This window comes from Centropristis striata, chromosome 21 (assembly GCF_030273125.1).
Source record: "Centropristis striata isolate RG_2023a ecotype Rhode Island chromosome 21, C.striata_1.0, whole genome shotgun sequence".
In the NCBI taxonomy this organism is placed as follows: domain Eukaryota; kingdom Metazoa; phylum Chordata; class Actinopteri; order Perciformes; family Serranidae; genus Centropristis; species Centropristis striata.
The window spans coordinates 25,608,268-25,628,494 of NC_081537.1; the positions used below are offsets into that span (position 1 = coordinate 25,608,268).

Below are 20,227 nucleotides of genomic sequence, written 5' to 3' on the forward strand. Positions count from 1 at the left end.
TTGTTCACTGTCCTTTAAAAAGCTGCAACATTTGCTTGAATATTGACTTAAATGATGAACTGTTGGCTGTCAACTTTGTGTCGCTCCACTGATTGTTTCATTTTTGTTCCAGCAGCTTTTTTATTCATCCTTTATTCTTTTGGCTCTTTTCAAACCCAACTGAGGCAACATATGTTCCCCTATGTCAGAATATATGGCTGATTTCACCAAAACTCACCAAACAATCTTAATTGATATTGATTGCAATAGGACTAAAATGCATTTTTATTTTTGTAGTTAACTGTCCTTTAACAAGCTGCAACATTTGCTTGAAAAATGACTTAAATGATGAACTGATGGCTCTGAACTGTGTGTAGATCCTCTGATTGATTCATTGACAAGTTTTTCAGATTTCTCTTGAGAAGCTGTGGACCAAGTGGGCCAAAAGTCTGTGGACAGAGGAGTTTGTGAAGGCCAAAATCTGAGCAGAAGAAACCAAAATGAAAGTATCGCTCGTTACCGCTGATTGTTTGTGGAGCTCTGAACACCCTGAGAGCTCTCGTGTCAGAATTACAGAGAGAATCACAGTCTTGTCAAACATGCAGCTTGCAGCCGGTGTTAATATCTCGCCAGACACTTCCAGATGGAATAAAGGATAGTCTGAGTCACTGACAACATTTGCATAGTGGACACCTTATGTTGGAGAGAAGTTAGACATCTCTACGGCTGATTTCACCGAAAACTCACCCAACAATCTAAATTGATATTGATTGTAAGAGGACTAATGTGCATTTTTTTTTAGTTTACTGTCCTTTAACCCTTTATCAGACGAAGAACTATATTTGGTAACTTCCGTGGATATCAAACTGGGTCCCCATGTCTCTCTGTTTGGTCGTAGAACCACATGGATTTCTTTCAGCTAATCAGCAAAGATCAGACTACGTCACAGACAGTGCCACCATGACATCTGACCAATCAGTATGATAATAATATAATAATATTAACTTTATTGGCCTTGACCTCCAATGTAAAAATGAAAAATTTAGGAAAAAAATCTGCAAGAAACAGTGGTACAAACAGAGTTATTCTTCAATGACTTGTACAAGGAGAACTTGACTATGACGGCGCATTAGGGCCAAATAAAAATACAAACCCAGGGGGGAGCTAATATTTCGAGAAAAAAGTTGCAAATTTACTAGATTGAAGTGGCAAATCTACAAGAAAAAAAGTTGCAGATTTAAGAGATTTAAAGTGGCAAATCTGAACGAAAAAAGTTGCAGATTTACGAGAAAACAGTGGGGAAAAAAGCAACTTTTTTCTCGCAGATTCACCACTTCAAATCTCATAAATCTGCACATTTTATCTCGTAGATTTGCCACTTTAATCTCGTAAAGTTTTTACTCAAAATTTCCGTATGTTTTTTTTACACATTCTGGCAGTATGTAATATCCTCCAATATTCTTTAGGGTTGAAATTTGGAATTTCAATGAGTGCCCTATTAATTGTTAACAAGCTGGAACATTTGCTTGAAAAATGACTTAAATGAGGAACTGATGGCTCTGACCTGTGTGTAGATCCACTGATTGATTCATTGACCAGTTGTTGCTCCAGCAGCTTTCAGATTTCTTTTGAGAAGCTTTGGACCAAGTGGGCCAAAAGTCTGTGGACATTGGAGTCTGTGAAGGCCAAAAACCAACCAAAATGAAAGTATTGCTCTGTATCGCTCATTGTTTATAGAACTTTTCCTCATTTAGGAGAACTAACGAGGCTTTGAACACCCCGAGAGCTCTCGTGTCAGAATTACAGAGAGAATCACAGCCTTGTCAAACATGCAGCTTGCAGCCGGTGTTAATATCTCGCCAGACACTTCCAGATGGAATAAAGGATAGTCTGAGTCACTGACAACATTTGCATAGTGGATCAGCCAGAAATGAGTACACAGAACTTGAAATGCATCTGAAGCCTTGTGCACAAACACGCCTCGGCTCAGAACGGGGAGATGACACCGAGGTATTATCGCGTCCTGAGTGCTTGTATAAACAATAACCGTGCATGTCTAAACACACAGCTGGAGTCACTGCGGCAGGAACGGGCGCGGACGCAGCGGCGGCGGCGTTTCTAAAGACCTCAGTGGAGGGAAAAGAGGGGAAACGGCGTGATAGAGTTGTAGCAGTCATTAAGGGCAAGACTGCTCTCTGCAATACTGGCTTATCTACTGCAAGGTGGAAGCATGGGGAGGGTAATTCTGCTCGGGGCTCATGTGCAAAGCTGAGATACAGAACAAGAGGGAAGTGGAGGCAGAGAGGGAGAGATAGAGCTGGTTCATTTGCAGCTCGTCCCCGTAGACTGTGGAAAGGATTATACTCACACACAGAGAGAGAGAGAGAGAGAGAGAGAGAGAGAGAGAGGGAGAGGGAGGGAGATGCTCAGGCTCTGTCTTAGCACACACTGAGTACTCTGCCTCCAATCTTCTACACTGCACTGTGCACTCTCTCAGCAGCACTCAGCACTCTCTCCTCCTCCACACACACACACATGTGCAGACACAAACACACCAGTGCCATGTAGAGTGTCGGCCAGAGGGGGACACCAACCTGCCCAGGACCACGAGCCAGGTACGCTCCGTTCATTCATTCCTTTCTGCTCACGTTTCTGCAGCAGCAGAGTGTTTTTTCTCGGGGGTTTGTCGGGGCTGTGGAGTGATCCAGCCACTCACTCTCTCTCTGCAGAACACTCTCTCTTGCAGGCTGCATGCACCAAGATTATCCGGCTTCTTCTCTCTCTTTTTTTTTTTTTTTTTTTTTGCATAGCCCCAAGAGAACCAAAAAAAGATAGCAGCAGCAGCAGAAGAGGGAGAGGAGCCAGAGAGGAGAGGGAGGATGAGAGGACAGAGAAGACAAAAGCCAAACTGAGCAGCAGTGTTTCTCATGTAGGGCAGAAAAGTATCAGCTCCTAACCTGAGCTGACCTTCAGTATGTGGGACACTGTCCACAAGACTTCTCTATCAGACCCTACAGTGCTTAAAGGCACATTACCTCCCCTCCAACTCTTACTGTAATATCTTCTCTCTCTCGAGGGCCGTATTAATAATCAGACATGCTGAACAGGCTCAGGGGGCGAGCTGCTATTGGTTGAAATGCAAATGCAGCGAGCAGCTTCGTTTATTATCTCTCTCTGTGGAATTCAGGCGTATTTGTCACAGATCAGCGTGCAGGTGGGAATCAGCCTGTTCTCTCTTTGATTCGATATGTCAAGTTTGTGCACCAGAACCTCGTCAGCAGCAGCAGCAACACTGACTCGCAATCAATCCTGAGCTGCTTTTTGAAGTGGATATAATACTCTGTCCTTTTCTCATTGTGGTGACTCAGAATCTGGGGCTTCACAATTCACTTTGATGCTGCTGTGATATCAGTTTGTACATCTCCAGACTGCAGGGGCCTTCCTCCGCTGCTGGAACATGTTGGAGTGAAGTTGCTCTGGCCTGGAGAGAGAGAAGCGGCTCCGAATGAAGTTTTTTAATCTGAGTCATTGCTCTGTTCTCCCCCTGCTTTCTTTGATGTGAGAAACACATCCCGGTGTTCTGATGGAGCCTTTTAAAACAACTGCCGTGTTATTCTGTGTTGGCTTTTTATTACGTAAGTCTTTATGATTAAATCACCGCCCTAGTTACCATCTCAGACCTGCCAAAAATCTGTTGTGTAATTCATTTCAACCTGTCAGATGCTCATGCTAATGGTGCCGCCGGTTACATGTGAACCGGCAGCTCGCAATAAAAACGTATTAGTGTAGATCGATCGTCTCTATCACGTTGGACAGAAGAATCCGTTTTATTCTGCTGACAAACACATGAACCTGCAGTACAACCCTCCAGTTGCTTAGAAACAATGCAAACATGGGACATGATGAGAACCAAAGGCTCCAGATTTAAACATCCAAACCCCGCCCACAACTACACCTGCTTCAGGTTTGCAGTTACATTAATTATGAGCTTAAAAAGTGACAATTCTGATTAATTTAATGATTTTTCGCGTGCAGCTGCAGGTGCACACTCAGGCTGTCACTTCAACGAATCTAGAGTAGAAGACAAGTCATTTAAACTTATTGAAACTTTTAAAATCAAACTTTAGAGTCTTGGTGAGAGAATGAATAAGATAACAGACTTTTATTCTTAACAGTGGATCCAGAAATCATCGTCCATCGTGATGTTTCTCTGTCGACATCTTCAGATGCCAGTTTTAGTGACTGTCTGGTTTCTTGAAAAGAGCCGAACAATTTAGCATTTGAGCGACATTATCAACTGATATTTTGTCCTATCAGAGACGTATTGGTTTCTATCAGAATCGGCATATTTGCTGTCTGATATGCGCTGATATTTAACTCATTTTGACAATATATAATGTCAAAAAAACAAGGCTTGGGATGGTTCCATAAATGCTGTTAACTATTGCTTTTATTTATATTTATTTATAGAATTGATTGATAGTGTGATACATTGCAAGTATGATATAGAAAAATGTATGTTAAATAAAGAGTATTTAAGGAAGACGCTCTCTGAGTATCTTTGCATAGCCAGTGGTGCAAAATTGCTGCACAATCCACAAGGAAAAGATCTGTTTTAGGGCATTTCACAACCCAAAGTTTAGTCTGTTTCAATCAAACCCATTTCACCCTTTTTACATCAGAATGTCAACAGCATTTTTCTTGGGTGCAGCGTCAAAGTGTTTTGCTGACATTTCTGGTTGCATGATGCAAAGATTCGTGATTTTCGTGCCCACTGGATGCGAAATGACTGGATCCACATTTGCACCCATTCATTGTATATGGGAGACAACTAATCTACTGCACAAAACACATTGGATACCCTACGGCATGGCTTGGGTACCAAACTCACTTTTAGGGCGGTTCACAACCCAAAGTTTAGTCTGTTTCAATCAAACTCTGGAGTTTAAATCCTTCTTCCAGTTTGTTTTAGTCTCTTGTGAACGATCCAGTCTAATCTGGTCCAGTCCCAGACCTCCAGTGAGAGGGTCTATATTTGTTCCCAAACCAACCATAGTGTTGTTCCATTCACTGTGAATGTAATGTGACCCAGTTACCAGAAATGAACCAGAACGCAGCAGATTGTGGGTGACAGATCAACAGGACTGGGAGAGAACGGACAGATGAACGTTTATAAAAGAATTCAAGATCAACTGGAGGAGAAATGATTCGTGAACGATAGATCAGAGCAGAGTCAAGGTTAAAAAAAAACTTTGACAACAATATTTCATGGTGCATTCGGTGCATTTCCGTGTATACATTTTTCACCGCCAACTTTACAACCAACAAGAAATTAATGTTGCAGTAATTTTCAGCCCTCCGCCTTCATACACCCCCCTGTGCAAATCTTTACTTTTAATTTGGTCCGTTTACATTTCAGCACTGTGAGAGAATCCAGACTAAATAAAAAAACAAACCAAAAGTTAAAGTTATCTCTGATTACGATGAACCAAAGGGACTGCGGCTGTCAAATGGCTCCTTAGTTTCTGGTTAAAGATACATATATTGGTAATCTGTGAAATATTTCCCAGACATTTTTTTATTGTACCAGAAATTTACCAGAACACAGACTGTGGGACTTGTGAGATGTTCACAGAGCAACAGACAGACAGGAGAGACTGATGTTTGATTGACATCTGGGCCGAAGAAAACAAACAGGAGATGCTGAATAAAGTCACAGTAAAGAAAAGATTTGTGCACGATAGATGAGTGCAGAGTGGAGGTAATATTTCATGGTGCAGTCGGTTCCATATTGCTTTGTTTACTTGCGTGTTTACATTTTCCACCGCCAACTTTCCAACCAATAGGAAATAAAACTCAGAGTAGATTTGCAGACCTCTATAAATCTTTATTTTTATTTGGTTCGCTCACATTTCTGCACTGTGAAAGAAACCAGACTAAGTACAAAACACACAAAGGATGGGTTTAATGCAGAGGTTAAATTCCCCCATTGCTGGATTAATAAAGTAATTATGTAATCTTAATAAAGAGTTCAATTTCACTCTTATTCTGACGAACCAAACGGACTTGGGTTGTGAAAGCTCCTTAATTTCCGCTCAAAAATACAAACATACATATATCAGTAATGTGTGAATTATTTCCCCTCTAAATCCCTTATATTGAGACCGGACAAACACCAGGGGGAAACATTAAAATCTCACCAAAACCAACATGAATATATCAACTAATGAGTCCTGTGCGTGTATCAAAGCCTGGCATGGTCCTTTATTAACCCTTAATAGGGCACTCATTGAAATACTTGCAAATTCCAACCAAAATTTCAACCCTAGAGAATATTGGAGGATATTACATACAGCCAGAATGTGGACTGTGGAATGTGTAAAAAAAAAAACCATACAGACCCGGGGGAGGGGGGTAATATTTTGAGAAAAAAGTTATAAATTTATGAAAAAAAAAATCTCAAATTAACGGTAAAAAAAGTTACAAATTTGTGAGAAAAAAATCTCAAATTTTTCACCACAAAAATCTCAAATTAATGGTAAAAAAGTTGACAAGATTAAAGTGGCAAACGTAAATCTGCGAGTTTTTTTGCGCAGATTTGAATCTCTTAAATCTGCAACTTTTTTTTCTTGTAGATTTGCCACTTTAATCTAGTAAATTTGCAACTTTTTTCTTGAAATATTACCTCCCCCCTGGGTTTGTATTTTTATTCATACTTAATATGCCCTAATATGCCGTCATAGTCAAGTTCTCCTCGTACAAGTCATTGAAGAATAACTCTGTTTGTACGACTGTTTCTTGCAGATTTTTTTTCTAAATTTTTCATTTTTACATTGGAGGTCAAGGCCAATAAAGTTAATATTATTATATTATTATCATACTGATTGGTCAGATGTCATGGTGGCACCGTCTGTAACGTAGTCTGATCTTTGCTGATTAGCTGGAAGAAAAATCCATGTGGTTCTACGACCAAACAGAGAGACATGGGGACCCCATTTTGATATCCACTGAAGTTACCAAATATAGTTCTTCGCCCGATAAAGGGATAACATAAACACATTGTAGTTTATTTTTGATCCAATCACACATACAATATGGATTAATGCACCACTGAAAATAGTCCCCACGAAATGCACATTTTAGCTCCATTTTAATAACATTTGTTAAAACTCTAGTGACCAGCTGTTTTAGTAAACCACTGAGCCTTTATAGAATAAAACCGCATATTGCAGCTGTTCTCTCTGTCTCCGTCCTCAGATGAAGCCGTTTCTGTCTCTGTCCTTGGGGCTGACAGACTCAGACCGCGGAGGGAATTCATAAAGTATTGACAGACGGACTAACACGCTGTTTGTTTTGGGCTTTTCTGGGGATTTGTCGACAGGGAGAGAAATATAGAATAACACCAGGCTTATCCTGCAGATATATACGTGAACACAGTTAAAACTCCCTCACCCCGCCGCGTGATTTCCCTGTGGGTGCTCACAATTACCCGAGCTCCCGAACACCCACATAAATCAGCTCCTATACATGCAGCAATCACTGCAGGAGACACTAAAGCCTGTCCCCGAAAACACTCTCCACTTTACCTTCTGTCTGTGCATTTAGCAGCTCTGTACAAGCAGTAATGGTGATAAATATTCCACTTAATATTAGATGTTTTCTGTCCCAGGAGCTGAAGCAAACTGCCCAAGGAATCCCAAGAACTTGACTTGTGTAGAATGTCAGCTACAGTAAAATGCATCGGTCAAATTAAATGCAGCAGTAAATGCAACAAGGAGAAATATGCATAAAGCTGAGGGTTCCCGTCTGACCGCTGCACTCTATTATTTAGTTTGAACTTTGCAGAAGCTGCGAGGAATAAGGAATGCCAAGTTTGCCTCCTGGAAGTGAGATTTTTTACAATTTTTCATGATACAAATTAGATGACACTCCTACACCTGGAGCAGGTTTGCAGTTGCATTATTTAAGAGCTTAAAAAGTGACAATTCTGATTAATTTATTGATGCACAGACTCATTTTTCGTGTACAGCTGCAGGTGCACGCTCGGGCTGTCACTTCAATGAATCTAGAGTTGAAGAGAATTGATTTAAACTTATTGAAACTTTTAGAGTCTTTTGGTGAGAGAATTAATAGGATAACAGACTTCATTTTAATCTTAACGGTGGATACAGCAATCATCGTCTGGGAGCTGAAGCAAACTCGCCAAGGAATCCCAAGAACTGGACTTGTGTAGAATGTCGGTTACAGTGAAAATGCATGGGTCAAATTAAAGCAACGCTAAATGCAACAAGGAGAAATCTGCATCAAGCTGAGTAGGGTTGTCACGATACTAAAGTTTTCAACTCGATACTGATATTCAGGAAAATATTCGATACTCAATACCATTTTCGATACCACAAGGATTAAAAACAAAGACCCCAAATTTGGGCGTCCCGGTGGCTCACACTGGTAGAGCGCTTACCACTAAGACTGAGTCCTTGCTGCTGCGGAGCCGGGTTCGAATCCGGCCTGAGCTCCCTTTGCCGCATGTCTTCCCCTCTATCACCCCCTTTCTGTCTATCACTTTCAATAAAAAAGCAAAAATGCCCAAAAAAATAATCTTAAAAAAAAAAAAAAAGACCCCAAAATTTAACAGAAATATTTTTCATCAACAAGAAAAATGCAACATGTTAAAAATTAACAGAACCACAGGGTAAATATTTATAATAAAAAACAGTTGTGCAAAAAGAAACTGCAACTATGATTACAAGCTTCAGGTCTGAGGTAGTGCAAAAAATAAATACATACAATAAACAATAACAATTAGAACAATATTTTGAGGTTGTATGCTGTGCACAATATTAGGCAAGTTTGATAAAAAAAATAACAATAACTTAACTTAAGTGTTCATTCCTTGGCTGGGTATCGATACTTTTGAAAATGAGTATCGTATCCGGATACAACATTTTAGTATCGATACTTTTTTGAGTATCGATACTTTTGACAACCCTAAAGCTGAGTTTGAACTTTGCAGAAGCTGCGAGGAATAAGAAACGCCAAGTTTGCCTCCTGGAAGTGGGATTTTTACAATTTTTCATGCTAAAAACAAGTGAAATTGATACTTCTGTAGCAGCCAAGCAGTTATAGATGTCATAAAATTAACAATCACTTATATTTCTTTATTTTTACTTGAGCATTTCCAACATCGCTCAGCGATCATCTGACCTCCACACGACTCTGTAGCAAGCTGCTCATATCACTTCTGTCTGTCTGCAGAATTTAAAAGCAGCAGCAGAAGCAGCTGAACTTTGTGTTGAGTGTGTGGCGGTAAATGTAAAGTGTAGGTTGCTCATGAATAATAACTGCAGCTCCTCAATACCCAACAAGTTCCTGCTTCTTCTCTCCAGCTGCTGGCCAGTGTGGAGGAGAGTCAGAGGGATTATGAAGCGCCCGGAGCAGAGAGAGCTGCTCCCTGGCTCCGTCCAGAGACCAGCACTGCTCCGCCTAGATAAACACACTCACTCAGAGCCTTTGTGTTGCGTTTATGCATGTGTTGAGAGCAAAACACTGACTTGAGGTCGTAGTTGAGCTGAGATGAAGCCGACATGAGTTAAAAAACGTGTTTTATACGGCTGCAGGCTCGAAACGTTGTAGGTCAAAACAGTCAGTTTAGTATAAAACCATCCCAGCATCCTACAAAATACAAATCAATTAGCTTATTATAAGAACAGGACTGTCTGCAATAGATCAACTTATTGGCTAACAAGAAGTTGCTGTTTTGCTTCCCAGCTGACTCCGAGAATTTCATCCACACGGGAGGACGTAAAGGATTTACGTAGTCGCATATTTCTGAAATGATTAGTATTTTTTGCAGGAATCAGCCGTTTTGGTTTACATCTAAAGTCCCATTTTCCCATTATTATATTTCTCAGGAAACGGGAACCTTTTGGGACTGGTCTCCCCTCAAAATCAACAGTATAAGGCGCTTGTACAGGCAGCATAATACGACTCATGTTCACGTTTCAGACTTTCCTCTGCTCCTTCTTGCTGATGTAGCAGTAATGATTGACGTGATGTGGAGTTTAAATGGTGATGGAGGGGAGGAGGACTTTCACCAGGAGAACAAGGTTGACACAAAAAGAGACAAAATGACCGAAAAAAAGACACAAAGTGTCCAAAAAAGATGTAAAATGACCAAATAAGACACAAAATTACCAAAATAAGACATAAAAGGACCAAAAAAAAACCACATAAAATGACCAAAGGAGACACGCCATTTCTAAAACAAAGTCATAAAAGACCAACAGACAGAATGAGAGAAGGAGAACGGTGTTGCTGTCCCATGTAAAACTAAAGTTAACAACTTCTTCTGTCGTCCTCGTAACTCTGTCTCTTCCAGCGTTTCCATCATTTATTTCCTGTTTTAACTGTCTTTTAGAACCTAACCAGGAAGGTTTCTGTCCTAAAGCTAGCTCAGTGGTTTTGTAGCCTAAATCCACAGAAACTGCAGCTTTTCACAACAGTGAACCGTACTAAAAAAACTCATAGGAGTCTATGGGTGGTGCTGACAGACGGTGTATTCTGCCGTTCAGGTTGCAGATCTGGTTGGAGATGAAGCCGACAGAAGCTGCGTCTGTTGCATGAGACTCACCAGTAAAAAAACAAGTCTAATACTTCTGCAGTCTCTGCACGTTGTCTGTCAAAAGAGTCAGTTGGATATAAAACCATCCTAGCAGCCTGCATGGCCAAATACAAATCAATTAGCTTATTATAAGAACAGGACTGTCTGCAGTAGGTGAATTTGTTAGTTAAAAATGGGTTATTGAGTTTTGCATCCTGAGAATTTCACCTACATGGAGGATGTAAAGGATTTACATATAGGACAGTTTGCATATTTCTGCAGTGATACATATATTTCGCATGAATCAGCCTATTTGGTTTGTGCTTTAAATGTTACGTCCTGTTTTCACATGTGGAATGTTATAAGACCTGGTACTTTGTTCAAGTCGATGCATAGATTCTGAAAATGTGCCGTCCTGTAGAGAGCAGGGCTTTGTCTTTGTGTCCTGCAGCACGGAGAGAGAGTGGGCTAAGTTTTGCAGTATTCCCGGCTGAACCCCACGGCTGAGTTTCAGCCTGCGTGTACGATATTTCAGCCTAACTTTGTAGAAACAGAGCTGATTATATCGGTAGCAGAGTGCTGACTCTTCCTGCGCTCTGCACCAGGTGAAAGAGTTACTGACAGCCGGAGATACAGACCTAATTTAGCTTCTGTGATTTTCCCTGACCGCCAGAAATGAAATACCTGATAACAATGAACTCCTGCAGCCAGAAGGGATAAAATGAAATGGGATTGTCCTTTTTTTTTTTTTACCGTGATATTGAATTGAAACCTTTACTTAGTCGTGCATCTGTAAGTAGAGTAAGTTTTCTGATGTTGTGCATTAAAGCAGTGGAGATTTTCTGCAGGAATAAAGAGGAAGACAGTGACAGCGCTGTGCTGCAGGACCTCGACCCTGCGAGCTGCTGGGACACGACCTCGTGTTAAACGTGATTGTGTGTTTGCCCCCCCTCCCAGAGGGACGCTGACCTAAAGAAGTTAGTGTTTTGCCTCCCTGCTGACTCAGAGAATCTCATCCACTCAGGAGGACGTAAAGGATTTACATAGTCACATAGTGATATAATAAGTATATTTTGCATGAATCAGCCTGTTTGGTTTACGCCCAACGTCCCATTTTCCCATTATTATATTTCTCAGGAAACGGCAACATTTTGGTCTTCCTTCAAAAACAACAATACAGCAGCAAAGTGCGACACATATCTACGTTTCAGACTTTCCTCCGCTCCATCCTGCTGACATAGCAGTAATGATTGACATGATGTGGAGTTTAAATGGTGATGTCACACTCAGGGAGGAGGAGGATGGGACCGATAAAACAGAGTCTTTCAGCAGGAGGGTTGGCACAAAAAAGACACAAAATGACCAAAAAAGATGTAAAATTACAAAAAAAGACACAAAAATACTAAAAACAGACACAAAATGACCAATAAAGACACAAAATGACCAATAAAGAAATAAAATGACCAAAAAACAGACACAAAATACCAATAAAGACACAAAATAACCAAAAAAGACGTAAAATGACCTAAAAGAGAAGCAAAAATACCAATAAATACACAAAATGACCAATGAAGACACAAAATGACCAATAAAAACACAAAATGACCAAAAAAGACAAAAAAGTGACCAATGAAGACACAAAATGACCAAAAAAAATGTAAAATGACCAAAAAGACACAAAATGACCAAAAAAAGACTTATAATGACCAAAAAAGACAATAAAAAATACCAATAAAGACACAAAATGACCAATAAAGTCACAAATTGACCAAAAAAAGACACAAAATGACCAATAAAGACACAAAATGATCAAAAAAGACGTAAACGGATAAAAAAGACACACATTTATGAACAGAGTATTACTTCCTTATTGTGCATTAAAGCAGTGGAGATGTTCTGCAGTAATAAAGAGGCAGACATGTGACACCGCAGCGCTGCAGGAGCTCGACCCTGCGAGCCGCCGGGCCGCGGCCTCTTGTTAAACGTATTGTGATTGTGTGTTTGCCCCCCCTCCCAGAGGGACGCTGACCTACAGCAGACAGTACTATCAGCTCTGGCTCGGAGCCCACTGAGCTGTCAGACGCTCACGCCGGGCTAAGAGGAGACGGGGGACACGAACAGTACGGAGCAGATCAGGATAACAAGCAGAGACGGAGGTGGACTGCAGCCTGTCGGAGTCGGCCTCCATTAGTGCTGCTGGAAGGAGCCGAGAGTCACCGGACTGGATCCTCCTCAGATGGAGAAGTGGGAGCACTTTACAGTTTCTGTGTGGAGCAGGGGAAAGTTTCCCCCCATGTCACTGCTATCAGAGAGTCTTTATGCATGTGTTGAGAACAAAACACCGACTTGAGGTCGTAGTTACGCTGAGATGAAGCCGACATGAGTAAAAAAACGAGTTTTATACGGCTGCAGGCTCGACACGTTGTAGGTCAAAACAGTCAGTTTAATCCAGAACAATACAAATACAAAAAAAACAGATTGCTTATTATAAGAGCTGGACTGTCTGCAGTAGGTGGATTTATTGGCTAACAAGAAGTTGGTGTTTTGCATCGCTGCTGACTCCAAGAATTGCAGGACGTAAAGGATTTACGTAGTCGCATATGTCTGAAGTGATATGGTAGTATATTTTGCATGAATCAGTCTATTTGGTTGATGCAGAATGTCCCATTTTCCTATTATCATATTTCTCAGGAACATCTAAGGGCTGGTCTTCCCTTGAAAACATCAATATATAGTGTTTGTACAGACAGCAAAATACGACTCATATTCACAAATAGAAAAAAAGAAACAGAATGACCAAAAATTACCCGAAATGAACAAAAAAAGACACAAAATGACCTATAAAGACACAAAATGGCAAAAAAAAGTAAAATGACCGAAAAGGACACGAAATGACCAAAAGATACAATACATTTGATACAAAATGGCCAAAAAAGGTGTAAAATTACAAAGACACAAAATTACCCCAAAAAGCCACAAAATTACCAAAATAAGACATAAAATGAATAAATCAAATCAAAGTCATAAATGACCAACAGACAGAATGAGAGCAGGAGAACGTCGTTGTGTCCCATGTAAAACAAAAGTAAACAACTTTTTCCGTCGTCCTTGTAACTACTTGAGTGATATAATAAGTATATTTTGCATGAATCAGCCTACTGGGTTTTGGCCCATCGTTCCATTATTATATTTCTCAGGAAACAGCAACATTTTGGGACTGGTCTTCCCTCGAAAACATCAGTATGTGGCGTTTGTACAGGCAGCAAAACCCGACTCATATTTAGTTTTCAGACGTTCCTCTGCTCCATCCTGCTGACGTAGCTTGCTATCAGAGAGTGGGAATGGGCAGGTTTAAGGAAATTGTTGTGCAGGATGCGCGGTGACATTAAACAGTGCTCGGGTCGCGGCGACTCCTCGGTGCTTCACGTGGGCTGACAGATGAAAGGTTTTTCAAATGCCAGAGAAACGCTCTCGCTAAGTGTTGGAATGAGTTTTCGGATATCAGGGCTCACGGTTATTTCTGGATTTGTGTATTATTTGTATAAGCGGCTGGCACTTATGGTGCTGGGATTTCATTATCAGCACAGCAAGTTGAAGCTTTGAAATGGTGAAATATGCATTTATACAAACAGGCAGACAGACAGTCCTTTGAAACTGCCTCCTCAGCTCAGTGGATCTCCCTCCTGCTTCTCTTCCCCAGCAGCACATCAGTCTTGTTAATTGTCTGGCCCACTCCATGTTTCCCACACCAGTTGACTTATGACCGTTGATGTAACGTGCTGCCAGTTCGGAGGAGGCTAATCTGAAAGCCATGCTAGCACACCATCTGCAGGCGGAGCATATTTTTAGACAGTATGCTGGGAAAGGACCAGTTTCAGGGAATTATTCTGATTAAAAACACCATCTGTTAGTAAACTACAGTTCTCTACTCCGAGCTAACCTCCACCAGCTGGAGGACTCAGGATGAATGAAAAAAGAAATGTATATATTTATATTTTTTTCAGACAGGCCACCTGTCTTCTGATAAATGTAAGTGTGTGTTTTGGTGTCGTGATTCTGTTTCTAACCGGATGCAGGAAGGATTATTTTAAAGGAGCATTTCACCCGTTTAACATTACACTCTTAAGACATTGTTGCACAAAAAATACAAATTTTTTTTTTTAAAGAAGTGGACGTAGTCTGCAGGTCTGAATAGTGCAGCCATGCTGAAGTGGCTTAAACCTGCATTAACACAAATGTCCAGCAGGGGGCGACTCCACTGGCTGCAGAAAGAAGTCATTGTATAGAAGTCTATGAGAAAATGTATATTATAATACGTCAGTAAGCATTCTCATAATGAGTTTATGGTCTCAATCGTTAGTTTCAAGTCTTCTCTAATAAAGCATGATGTTGATTTTGTAAATTATGGTCCCATTTAGATTAAAATAGATGATGAAGCAGGGTGTGCTTTAGGGCGGGGCTTCCCTGTGATTGACAGGTCAACATCATAATGACCTTATAGAGTTGATAGAGACGAAGCAATGCATATTTATGGAGCTGTGTACATTCAGAATGCAGTGAACTTGATTTTGGGGGTGCTGTGTGTGTTTTCAACCATTTACATTAACTGTAATATTTTGGTTGCAAGACACACAAGGAGTAGATTTTTTTCTACGGTAAGGACATTTTGCTTTACCTGAAGCTCAGACGTGGTAATCAGCTGCAGACATCAGAGTGTAACAACAGTAATTCAGACTGTTGAATGAACCCACGACTGGCTTCTATCCAGCTGCAGTTTATTGGAACGTAATGTGGAAAAAAAACCTCATCTGTATCTGTAGCTTCACCATTTCTACTGCAACCTTGGCAGCTTCCTTGCCTTCCATTTCCAAGTTTGAAAGTGTTTGGTGGTCTCGCTCCTTCATTTACCCAGCAAAGATGTCGACTGTTGAGGTGAGACCATGTCAGCAGCAGCTGGTGCATCACCAGAACTTGCTGGATCAAACTCTCACTCTCGGTTGTCTGTTCTGCAGGTGTGAGTGTTAGACGTTCTGTCGCCTGTTCTGACAGTAAATGTTTGGATCACAGGGAGTAATAAAGCGAGAAAATCTAAGCCGTGCAATGTTTGTGCAGTAGAGCAAAGTGCAATAAACATTCTAGCAATTTAGCATATGCACTTTATTTAACATAACAATGTGAAAAAAGCACCATGCTGTCAGTAACGTCCTTTTCCTTATGTGTATTACTACCATCTTAATGCTTCCAAGGTTCTTGTTAATATAATGTAATGTTGCTCTTTCGTCTTGTGTGATGTGATGTTTTTATGAAGCAACAATGCACCGTGCCCGAACCAAATTTCCCTTTGGGGACAATAAAGTTTAACCTCAACCTCATACTGAACGTCTTGTTCTGAACCGTTTTGGATGAATGTACGCACAGTTACAGCCTCTATTACTGGGGCAGGCAGCTGTGGCTCTTTAGGTCATACAGTGGCTCCCTTTAAATTTCTATTTAACATTGGTAGACCCAAAGTAATTTGTGTTCTTCAATTGGAAAAATGTGCAGCTTATACATGGCTTCTTAACCTCAAAATTTTGCCGACTTCAAGTCTAGTATGTTTCTGTCCAGCCTTTCATTTCCACTTGGGTTCTCGCTGCTTCCTGACAATATCATATAAATAAATGCTCATTTTGACCTATTAGTATTGCTGGTAGGCTAATTTAGACTTTAAAAAAACAAACATTAAATGATTAGACCACCCTCTTTCTTCAATTTCTTGTTCATTTTAATGCCTGGTACAACTAAAGGTACATTTTTATGGACAAATATAATGATAACAACAAAAATAGCTGATAAGAGTTTCATTTAAGAGCTGATATCTAGACATTTTCCTTGGTAACTAAAATCATTATCAAGAAAACCATGGAAAAACGGCTAGATAACAGCTTTTAAATTAAACTCTTATCAGCTATTTTTTATTGTTATCATTATATTTGTCCATAAAAAGGTACCTTTAATTGTACCAGGCATTAGATGAACAAGAAAGCAAGGAGAAAACAATGATGGTCTAATATTTTTTTCCATGAACGTACAGTTACACCCCCTAGTACCTTAAACAGACTTTAACAAATCAAATATTTGCATTTCCCCCTTTAAGTCGAACCTTGGTCCAGTTTGGGATTATGTTGAGTCTGTTATCTTACTGTTTTTCACCATGACAACCAGTCCTTTGGATTTAAAAGGTTTGATGTGTAATAATAAGAGGCTGTATATGTGTCTGAATGGGTGATTCTCATGAAGCCAGTCTAAGTTATGTCTGTGAAGATTATAAGGACATACTTTATTAAACTAAATGTATTTCACTTTTATATGAATGAACAAAATAGCCATAATGAGGCACAATTAATTGTTTTGTGTTAAAATAATATTTTCTAGATTTTTAAACATATTTTTGATTCACAAATTCATTACCGTAATGCGTCCAGATAAAAATGTCATGGTTTCCCCACACTTATATACAATAAATATTTAATTACCTTTATAAATATAAATATACATTTGTTTTAAAATGTATAATAAACAGAATATAATCAAACATAATGTTTTTTATAATGTCTTTTATAAAGAACAAAATCTGAATGAAAATTGATGAGAAAAATGGTGAAATGTTACGCTAATGATAGAACTGTTTGCATTAAAATATGTATGTATTTTAATCAAATACATTTGGGTGATACCAGTTACCCTTGAGCATATTTGCTTGCCAAAGAAAAAAAAAAACCTTTCTGTGTTTTTTTTTTTTCATTTAAAAATGCGTTACGGTGATGAATTTTGTTGCTCAGTGTCTCTAAAAATAATCAGAAAAGACCTTCAAATTTTTAAAATAGATGATGAATTCATATTAAACAGTGACTTTAGATTGTATATGTTATAAAGGGTCAAAGAAAATATGTATTCAAGGCTCTTGGATTTTTGCTATGAGCTGTACCATGTTCATAAGAATCACCCGAATGTTGCATCGGCTGCTGAAGCTGTGATCCCAGCGTTTGTGTCTTGGTCACGTGGCTCAGACTCTCTGAAACCGACCGCTGGCCGACTCTGAGACGAGTCTGAGATAATAAAGAGCTGCAGCTCTGCTTTCTGTGCTGTTTGTGGTGCCTCTGATACAGTGGAAGGAGAATTCCCTCTGCAGCCCACACTGCTGCTAAATCTGTTATCTCAGACATCGAGCCTCAACCCAATTTCATTCCACCGAATTCTACTATTTTACAACAACATTTCACAATTAGCTCTCTCAGCAGCTGAGGCGCGGCGCCGCTGCACCTGATTATCTCTCCTCTAATTGATCTTTATTCTGTTTGGACACATGGTGTGTTTTACATTTTCCTTTCCTCAAACAAACACCATCTGTAGTCTGTGCTGCACTTTGTTCTGGATATCATGTGGGCGGTTCAGACTTCTTTAATTAAATCTGTAGCATGCATCTGCAGTGTTTATGAAGCTGGCGTGACATAAATAAGTTCATATACATACCAGGTTACATTAGTAGATAGTGTCATTGTCATTAATCTTGTTTATTCTTCTCTCTGTGGATAGATAAAGGCTTTACCTCCTGCAGAAAGACTGTAGAGCTGACTCGTCATGTTGTGTCTGGAAAGAGCCCCAGTGGGACTTTTCCCTCTCTACCCTAAATACTGAGAGCAATTGTTATATTTTATTTCATCTTTGTTACAGCAGTAATTTGGCTCCGTCATTGATATTTATACGTGCAGAGATGCTGATGTTCTGTCCCAGTATTTATTTTATAAATGAATCATGCTCGTCACATTTCAAAGACTCGGAGTTGCCCTAGTTGCAGCTCTGAGGTTTTGTGTTGCATATATTAATACGGGAGAGTTTCCTTTTTAAAAAATGAGGTTCCCACAATTTGACAAGAGTGACAGCCAGACAGATAAAATGTTTGTGTGCAAGAAAAACTTGAAGCTCCCCGCTTCACTGTTGCTGCCATTCTGACAGTAATTAAAGTAGACTTTTTATGTAAAGGGATTATATGCAACATTTCTGCAATAAAATGCTGTTTATATTGTGTTGAGTTGCATTCTCACTATCACTTTATCGCAAATGTTTACAACAATTCTCAAACCCAGAGAATCTGTAACTTTAATCATGGAAACAGTTTGTTTTCTTTGATGGCCTGTCCTCCTATCCTCTTTATCCTCCCAGCGGTCCAAAGCTCCTGTGTTAATGGTGTAAACACCAACACTGCCCTGGTGCCCAGCTAACTAACTGACCACAGCTATAGTTAGCAACTTTACTTTAGTGACAAGCAAACCTTTCTGTCCATCGGGAGACTCCATAAATTACTGAGCATAAAGGCAGAGCAGTTAGTGGACATCAGAGAGAAAGCCAGACAACATTTTCTCCATAAAATATGATCCAGTTTAACCGAAATCCATGATGAAGCTGGTGTTGTGTGGCTTCTTCTTGCGGCAGTTTGTCCACCAAAGTTACAGAGTGTAAGAACAAACATGCAGAGTGAGAATTACAGGTTCATTTGGAGCTGTGATTTTGGTAAAGTAGTTGTAATGTTGCTTTAGTAAAAGTATCAATACCACAGCGAAATAGAGAAATACTCTGTTACAAGTAAAAGTCCTGCGTTTTGTAAAGGTACAAGTATTTGCATCAAATTATTCTTAAAAAAGCAAAAATAAATGGGTCTATTATGCAAATCGGACCATTTCATATATATATATATATATATATATATATATTACTGGACTAATATAACTTATGCATTAATGTACATTTAATATTGCAGCTGGTTTATATGGAGCTGAGGTAGCTTGCAAAATTTCCCACCTGGGAAAAAGTCTGAATATGTTGATGATATTGATTGTTATTCAGTGGTTGATGTGGAGGAAAAAATAAGTGCTGGAACTCTCTTCACATATTTTGTCTTTTCTATTTATGGTGGAAATGTCTTTATTAAGCCTTTAATCTAAAAAGTGCAAACTATATAGAGATAAGACAAGAGATAAGATCAGACTTCATTTATCCCACAGTGGGGAAATTTAGTTTTTAGTTTTTACAGCAGCTCAATATACAGATATATAGATATATAAAACAGAATAAAGAATATACAAAATAAGACATATACATACATTATATACACAATGTATACATACATTTCTGCTATTTGGCATTTATTATTAATATATATTTTTTGTGTTTTTTTGTTTTCCTGAAAGTGCTTTGCATTTTACAGATATTGCACATTGGAGAAAATATCTTTCAGCATGTTAAATAAGTTAATATAATGGAATATATTGCAGTCAGGCTCTGAGGCATTCTGTATTACTATTAAATATGTGTCCTTCTGTATATACACCTGAATGCACCATGAAGTCCGTCAATCCCCACAAATATAACTTGATCAAAATGAAAGAAAATAACTTTATGGCCTCACAGAGGGAAAGTCTCATGTAGCGATATAGCAGATGAGAAAGAAGCCACGTTACACAAAAGAGTAAAATGTAGTAACTGATGAGAACTAAAGTTATTATCTAGATGTGAAATTTACAATATTTGCCTCTTGCTGTCTAGAAATATAAAGTATAAGAAAAAGAAAATACTTGACTACAAGTTTGAGGTACTCTGAACCCAGTTCTT

General features: G+C 39.3%; 1 protein-coding gene across 1 annotated transcript in view; it reads left to right on the forward strand.

Annotated features, from left to right (window-relative positions):
- Nucleotides 1-20,227, forward strand: part of srcin1b (SRC kinase signaling inhibitor 1b) — a 172,740-nt gene that overhangs the window by 26,670 nt on the left and 125,843 nt on the right.